Source organism: Cicer arietinum, chromosome 3, assembly GCF_000331145.2.
Source record: "Cicer arietinum cultivar CDC Frontier isolate Library 1 chromosome 3, Cicar.CDCFrontier_v2.0, whole genome shotgun sequence".
In the NCBI taxonomy this organism is placed as follows: Eukaryota; Viridiplantae; Streptophyta; class Magnoliopsida; order Fabales; family Fabaceae; genus Cicer; species Cicer arietinum.
In genome coordinates, this window is record NC_021162.2 from 5,177,319 (window position 1) to 5,187,037 (window position 9,719).

Here is a 9,719-nt window from a genome sequence, read left to right on the forward strand (position 1 = left end):
TGCATTGTACTATTATCCATCTAATGTTCCATGTAGGAGGACAAGAGTGCAGGGAAAGTCGATAAAACATTATTTGTCAAAAGAGATAATGGTCACACCTTATTGGTCCAAATCTATGTTGATGATATAATATTTGGATCAACCAACAATGACATATGTGAAGAATTCTCTTCATTAATGCAAGCAGAATTTGAAATGTCCATGATGAGAAAATTAAACTATTTTCTTGGACTTCACATCAAGCAACTTGAGCATGGCATCTTCATAAATCAGACAAAATATTGTAAAGAATTACTTAAAAGATTTGAAATGGAAAACTGCAAAGAAAGTGCAACTCCAATGGGCTCCGGAACCTATGTTGATAAAGATGCATCAGGTACTTCAATCGACATATCCAAATATCGAGGTATGATTAGATCCTTATTATATCTAACGGCCAGCCGGCCAGATATTATGTTTAGTGTTTGTTTGTGTGCAAGATTTCAGGCAGATCCGAAAGAATCGCATTTTGTAGCCGTTAAAAGAATTATGAAGTATTTGAAAGGAACGACAAATGTAGGCCTATGGTACCTCAAGGGTAGCATATGTAGCCTAGTTGGATATTCTGATTCAGATTATGCAGGATGCAAAACGGGTCGTAAAAGCATAAGCGGCACTTGCCATATCTTAGGCAATGCACTAGTTTCATGGTCCTGCAAAAAGCAAGCTTGTGTTGCACTTAGTACTGCTGAAGCTTAATACATAGCAACAGGAAGTTGTTGTGCCCAGATTCTCTGGCTCAAACAACAATTACATGACTATGGAATTGATCTCGGATGCATTCCCCTAAGATGTGACAACACAAGTGCAATAAACATCTCAAAGAATCCAATCATGCACTCTCGGACTAAACACATCGATATACGTCATCACTTTCTACGTGATCATGTGCTGAAAGGTAATGTTGAGGTAACGTTTGTTGATACACACAATCAATTGGCTGATATCTTTACAAAACCTTTACCTAAGGAATCATTTTATAAGATCCGAAGAGAACTTGGTATTTTAAATGAAAACGATCTTTGAAATTGCATGATACATATAGTCTGTCATCTCTCTTCAAAAACTTCATCTTAAAGTTGTTAAAAAATAAAATTCCTTGATGATTATTGTTTCTTGATATATAAATTTGTGTATTACATGTTGAGATTTCCATAAAAATTTAGTTTTTAAGCAAAAATTCGCACATGTAGTCGAATACAAATGTCTGTATTCGAATACATACTTTTCCAGAAATTCCTGTATTCGAATACAGCTTATGTGTAGTCAAATACACGTTCCCAGAACAATGTGTATTCGAATACAACTAGGTGTAGTCGAATACACCTTCGCGTTTTTGCCCAGATATAAAAGATGTTTCACATTTTAGGGTTATTTTACATTTGGTATTCGAATACACAGCTGTAGCCTTTCCTCTCTTCTCCCAAAATCTCGTCCATCCTCCTTTCACTCAGTTACCCATCCTCCTCTTTCTTGTCATTTATCATCAGATTTCTCACATATCTCACCTTTTCCCTCTAACCCATTTTTCACCAAAACCTCATTTCTCACCATGGATGCCCGCAAACGAGGACTAAGAACCAATCATGCAGCAGTGGGCCCCTCAAGAAAACGAACAAGGAATCCCAACATCACAGATTTATCCCGGCTTCTACACACACTGGGAGAAATTGATCGTTTGCGCACATTCTACTCTGACAAACGACTTATCATTCCAAAATATGGTACTTTAAACTCTTTCTCTGCCTTTAAGTTTCCTGAGTTGATCAAAGCACAACATGTTGAAGAGTTTATAGGTTACAAAGGTCCTGTTTATCCTGACTTAGTTAGGGTTTTTTATTGCAATCTCATCCAAGATGGAAAAATGCTAGTATCTCGAGTTAAGGGTAAAATCATTCAGTTAAATACCAAAACCATATGCGAAATTCTGAACATTCCCTATAAAGGTCAAAAGCTTTGTCCCAACAACTTGTGTGAATGGGCTGATATCTCTGAGTATGATGCGTATGTTGCCCTATGTCGGTTTGACAGACGCACAATGGAACAAAAGAGGACTCAGGCTGGTTCCAAATATGCCCAGCAACGGTATGGAGTGGGAAATCTTACCGTTGATTATCGCCTTTTGCACTATTTCCTTAGCTACATTCTGGTTCCGAAGGCTGGAAATTACCCCCAAATTTCGGAGTTTGAATTACAAATTATGAATTTCATGTATGAAGGTTGTCAACTAAATTGGGCATACTTTGTGAAATCTGTCATGTTTGGATCCCGAGAGGCAATTGATTACCATATGCGAAGGAAGTTTCCCGGATTTTGGAACACTTTGGGGTGGACTTCTTTGATGAAGTCATGTATACACCCACAAAAGAAAATATGTTGGATTTAGGTGTCTTGCTTAGCATGAGGATAGTATGGAATGAGCAGCTTGAATCTTTTGTGCATAAAGGTGATTATGATCAACCATCTGATGTTGCTCAAGAAGACACTGCTGGACCCTCAAATGCTGCTGCCCAAGCTGATAAAGATGGCGAGGATACAACCTCTGATGATGATTATATCTCCAATCAAATGCTCATGGCTCGCCTTGATTCTTTCCAAACCTTTTTCCAAACTCAATTCGAACCATTTCTATCAACACTCGCTTCCGGAACATTGAAACTACTATTGCTCGCAACCATGACAATTTATCTCAGGACAGTAGTAGTTTATCTGACAAACTTGATCATTTTCATATTCCAACGGTTTTTGATCGACACTGGGATTCTATTTGTAATACGTTGAAGTACTACCTTATATTATGCCTTGTAGTTTGTTTCATGTCTTAATTTGTAGTTTGTTTTATGGTATGTTCTAAGTTGAAATTTTTTATCATTAAACACGTGTTGACTATTATGATGTCCTTAAATTGAACTTGCCTTCATCCTTCGTTATGTCCTTTCTTTTTTATTTACAATGTGTACTACTTTTCCCTTTACTCGTATGTATATTCTTGCATATGTATGTTTCTATATTTTTCCTTCTTTTTGATCATGTCAAAAGGGGGAGAAAATTTGGTATTGTTGTTGCCTTAAACATCTTGTAGGTCCTCAAACAATTTTTTAATTAATCACATACAACGGGGGAGTACGCATATATTACGAGGGAGCAATGATTCAATTTCCACAATCTCTCCACAACAACAACATTTTGTCAAAATCAAAAAGGGGGAGAATGTAAACTACAAGTTTTAGATGAAGACAAAGATCAACCATTATGGTCAAAGCAACAACCTCAAAAAGAAGTTCAAATATCTTCATTAATAAAGCTTCAAATCCAAATATTAAATGTTAAAATGTAAAGTTATATGATGCAAACCAATACTTCAATTACATGAGAACAAGTCATATTTGCATATGCATATAAAGTATTTTCAAAAGTCAAAATAGCATTAACAAAGTCTTAAAACTAATATTTTTGACAAAATACATAAGTGTATTCGAATACAACATCCTGCATTCGAATACAAAGCAAGTCAGAAGCAAAAGTCTCAAAGTTGTATTCGACTACGACTATGTGTAGTCGAATACACTTCAAGTCAGTGGCCAAAATCCTTATATCTGTATTCGATTACAACCTTCTGTAGTCGAATACAAAGTAAGTCAGTGGCAAATTTTCACTAATCTGTATTCGACTACACTCATGTGTATTTGAATACAAGGTGTAATTTTTGAATATTTTTGAATGTTACAAAGAGGTGGATTCGAATACACACATCCAGTATTCGAATACAACTGGAAGCAATACAATTTTTCAGATCTGGAATGGCTCCAGATCATTGTATTTTTCATCAAACCTCTTGGATCAATGGCCACGAATCTGAAGAGATGTTTATGGAGTATAAATACCCCATAACTTCAGATCAAACATGACACAATCCTTGAATCAATACGTTGAACAACTTTGAACAAAATTCTGATTTTTTACAAAGTACTTGCATTTCATTTTCATATCATTCAGAAAGGTTCTCAAGTACTTGAATTATTATTGGATTGTTAATCAATATACCTCTCCTTATTCTTATTCAAGTCATATTGTATCACTTGTAAAAGAAAGTAATACTTTCTTAAAAGTAGTTTAATCTAAGATAGTGGTGTGCTATCTTAGAAGTGTTGTTAGAAGTTTGTAGCAAGAATACTAGGGTAGGAGTTGTACATTTTCTGACAGTTAGTGGATCAATCTCTTGTGGTGTGCAAGAGGACAGGACGTACCCTTGGTTATAAGGGGAACCAGGATAAATCTATTGTGATCATCTATTTACTGCACCTTACTATTAGTAGACATTATATTAACTAAGAAAATTCAACTACCATATTAGTGAAAACAAGAAAATTTACTAACACCTAATTCACCCCCCTCTTATGCGTACTTCTATACTTACAAGTTATTTTATTGAAATTTTATAGAGGAAAAGAATGATGTCTCAATCTAAGGTAAGAAATATTATAAGGTTAAAAAATTCATTTTAAAAAAATTACATTGATCTCCTTCCAAATTTCTCATGACATAATTGAATTTATAACAAGCTATTAATTAATCATTTTATTTTCTACTACTTTTTGTGAGACCATAACCCCCAAAATGATATATTTAATAATTTATACTAGATTTTTTTTAGTAAAATTTGCAGCGAATAAATAAAATTTGTTTACAAGGAAATAAAAACTTTTTTTAACTAATTAAGGATATCACGTTTCTCAAAGTACACATGGAACAATTCAAACTTTATTACTCAATTAAAACAATTTAATCTCAATGAAGTTGATTTAACTATAAATTCTTGTTTTAATTCCAAAAACATACTAGTACTAAGGTTTTCATAAAAAAAGTCATTTGTAATTACATAACTAAAATATAAATTACAACTCTTAATTTCTGGTATCATCTATTAGAGCGTGATTTCTCCCAAATTTGAACTTCAAGATTCATTAACCTGTAATAACTACGATTTCACAAACGCAGAGCCAAGACAGTCAAACACAAACAACGAAGGAGGTGAGTTTTGAAATCATGTTAATAGTATAATATAAGTAAGCAGAACACACAAACAATCATAGTACATAGTACCATAACACAAAACATTCTTCAAAGAAAAATATCCCATTATAAAGTTAAAAAAACTCAATTAAAACCAATGCATTTCACTTTATCATCAAATCATCTAAGAGAAATTATTATCGCACATGATACCTATTAATCATAACAAAACAATCACAAGAAAATGCAATGCAATGCATGAGCTTATATTCTACTTCACAATGTGGTTGATAGCGGTTGAGCAAGTTGTTGGTGTAATGACCTCTATCCTTAGGAAGTTTTATACAATATTTTCAACTAGATTATCTAATTCTTTCCTAAGTGATGAACTTAATATCAAAACCAACTTGTTTAATATTAATTCCAATTTAACTGTAAAAGATTCAAAAATTTATTCAAAACTAAGATTCAAGAACACATGCATTATCAAAATAAAGAGTATAGAGATAGAAAAGTGTGCACCCTGGATTTTTATACTGGTTCGACTATCAGTTTGATAGTCTACGTCCAGTCCTGGAATCACTCACTGATTCCAACCTTTATTAGAAATGATTTGAGTATGTTTACAGACTTTCCAGCACCTCACTGCCTATACATCCAACTCAACATCAATCTTCTACAAAAACCAATCTATCCTTAAGAACTACTCGCCAAGTTCTAGCAAGATCAGATTGAGATCTCTTTTAGATGATCACACACTCTAAAAGATGATCACCAGTTTCACAATACTGGATTTCCACACACTTTCTTTTACAAAGATAATTCTTGCAAAAAGACTAAAAACTCTTGATTCAATCACAATCAATTCTCACACTTAATATTTGCCAATAAAGTTTGTGAGTTATAACAATTTCTCTCAAAGTGTATTATTTGAAAAGTTCAGTTCTTTCTATGTATTCTGTACTTGTTATGAAAATTGTGATTTGATTCAGTTTATATAGTTTCAGAAAAACTTCAGATAAATCGATTTCCCAATCGATTTTATTTATGTGTATTATCAGCTCAATCGATTTCCCAATCGATTTCGCGTTTCTTGTTTTCTTTAAATTCTTGAAAACAGATGAACTAATCGATTTGCTAATCGATGTTCTTAATGCATAAATCAGAAATTGATACTCAGTTCATATCAGAGTCGATTGAGTAATCGATTTATAATTGTTTTGTTTTAAAATGTAAGATCAACCAATCGATTACTCAGTCGATTCATGTTTACTAACATAATCGATTTGGCAATGGGCTAATGTCTCCCTGTAACTCAGATACTCAATCCAATCGATTTGCCAATCGACTAATTTCCTCCTGTAACTCAGTTACTTAATCAAATCGATTTGCCAATCGACTGATTTCTTCCTGTAACTCAGTTATTTAGTTACAATCGATGTGCCAATCGAATATGTAGTATGTCTGATAAATGATAAACTGATTCATTTATGCAATCGATTATCCAACCGATTTCTTTCAATCAGAAAACTCAGGTCTGATAAAACCTATTTAAGTAATCGATTTGCTAATCGATTAACTCAGTGAAAGCTTGGTTCTGTGAATCAGAAAATGGATTGACCAATTGATTAGTAGAAAACTTGTAACTCAAGAAAAGTATATCAATCGATTGTCCAATCGATTTCCTTTAATCATAGAACACAGGTCTGATATCAGCCTTTAAGTAATCAATTGCCCAATCGATTGACTTAGTTAAAACTTGGTTCTAAGACTCAGAAAATCGATTGCCCAGTTGATTTCCCAATTGATTGATTAACATACTTATTTTATGATTTCAGTTTTTAATTGGCAAATATTAGATGTGTGAAATCATAATGATGAATCTAAATAATAAACACTATTAACACTAGACACATTTACACATAATCTTCAAGCTTTGTATGATCCAATCAATCTTTGCTTGATTGCTTGAGATCCAAGTTTTGTCCAGGTTTTGTCCAAGTGTAGTGTTTGATTCTTTCCTGAAATGTATCTCAACTCAAACTATTAGATTAACCAGATAATGCATATACATTGTATGTTTGGGAGTTGCATCAAAAACACAGAGGCATATATCTTACACAAGTGTACTGAATCATTGCAAGTAACAATAAAACGGTTGTATCGAGTGTCGAACTCAAGGATTGCATTTTACTACTGAATTATATTTAACTACTAAAATTTAACAAAAAGTTCCCAAATTGATTGAAATAATATTTAAAATTAACAAAAATAATAAAATTGATCCTTTATAATAAAAAAAAAAAATTCAGGAATGAATTTTACTTTGATTCCAACCTTGGTGTCTAATTTGATCATAATTACTGAATTCCTTTATTGAATTATTATCGAATTCCCTTTATTATTCTTGCCCTAATGTCTTAGTGACATAACCTTTAATTCTAAGGTAACCCGTACTTCCTTAGTGGATTTAAGATTAGAATTAGGATTTAAGATTAGAATTAAGCCTTACCGTACAAGAATTCTCTTGTTAAACTATTGTCTTTGCAACTAATTTAATTGGTTTCATGACCTGCATCTATCCCTAGACTACAAATTCATAAATTTCTCATCTCAAGAATTCGTAAAGTCCACTCCCATTTCAAAATACGAATCGTAGAAAATTTTAATAATTCAATAAACTCATGCAATAAAAATAATTTAGGATATCACGTTTCTCAAAGTAACTAATTTAGGATATCACGTTTCTCAAAGTACACATGGAAAAATTCAAACTTTATTACTCAATTAAAATAATTTAATCTCTATGAACTTGATTTAACTATAATATCTACAACATTTTCTTAAAACCAATAAAAATAGTAACTACGACAATCACAACTTTTTTTTTTATCACACATATCAATTTAAAATCAAAACTAAGGATTTTTTAGTCAAAATTAAAACTTGAAACGTAAGAGATATATTTTCAATTCAAGTCAAGATTTAGAAAGAAACGTCCCTTTTTTTTTTATATAAATTGGGTTTCAACAAAATAATAATGTGAATTTATAATGTGAATTTCCCTTTTTTCTATAACGTGACTTTTTTTTAACATTATAAATCACTACTGAGTTGTTAAAATCTAAAACTCTAATATTAAGTTAAACTCTAATGAGTTCATATTATCTAATCATTTCAAACAAATATCCTACCACCATCACAACTCAATATTCACATCCCCTTTAAACCAACCTGTGACACCCTAAACCCCAAAATAACAGTTATAATAATATATACGAAATTATTTGAAGAAAACTTGCAGCGGATAAAGAAAATCTGTTAAAGAGAATAAAAACTTTAATATCTAATTTAGGATATCACGTTTCTTTAAATACACATGTGACAATTCAACTTTGTTGCTCAATTAAAATAGTACAATATCAATGAACTTGATTTAACTAGAATTTCTTGTTTTAATTCTCAAGACTTACTCGTACTAAGTATTCATATAAAAAGTCATTTATAATAATATAAGTAAAATACACATTACAACTCTTAATTCCCAATATCACCTATTAGAGCGGGGTTTCTCCCAAACTTGAACTTCGAGACTCATTAACCTGTAATAACTGCGATTTCGCAAACGCAGGCCAAGCTAGTCAAACACAAACAACGAAGGAGTTGAGTTTTGAAATCATTTTGATAGTATAATATAAATAAGATGAACACGAAATTACCAATCAAATACCGTAACATACCATTACCGATCAATTATAAATCAATATCTTTTTCTTTAAGAAATGTAAATCAATACCTTTAATATTTTACTTAGTTACATAATAAATCATTCCATAGAGATAGTCACATGTCACAAAATGATAAAGTAACGTAGTATACCGTTTACCAAAAATGAAGAAAGAAATATCACTATCAATTATAAATTAATATCGTAAAATATTTTACTCAATGTAACAAAACAAAATCAATTTGTTCTTTTAAAAATTATTTGCACAAATTTAAATATTAATGGTAAATTATTTTTTTTCCATTTTAATTCTTTTGAGGCTTCAACCTCTCTCTATATAAATATGTAAACATGTTTTAGCAATGTTATGTAAAATTAATCTCTTATTTCTTTGCAAAAAAAGAAAAACACTTCAAGCTACAATGGAAAAAACATTGAAAATTACGTTAAAGATGATGTTGTTGTTTGTTGTTATTGCTACTATCTTGGTCGGAAGTGTGCATGGAACACGAGCAAACAAGTACATTGATTGTACCCCACTGCCAGAAGCATGCATTATCAACAAAAAATGTTGTCATCTACCCAATGTTTTTGCTACAACTCCACAGTTTTAAGAAACATTGTAGTATTTCTTACATATTAAGATGTAATGAAATGATATGAAATGAATAAGATATTATGATTTCTTATTTACTATTTCTGTTGCAATTTGTTTTATCTTTTACAATCTATTAAAAAGAAGATGTGAATCATTTAGTTATTTTATTGAAATTTTATAGAGGAAAAGAATGATGTCTCAATCTAAGGTAAGAAATATTATAAGGTTAAAAAATTCATTTTTAAAAAATTACATTGATCTCCTTCTAAATTTCTCATGACATAATTGAATTAATTGATTTTCAAGTCTTCTCAACGGCCTTGAATTCCAATATTGTTACCT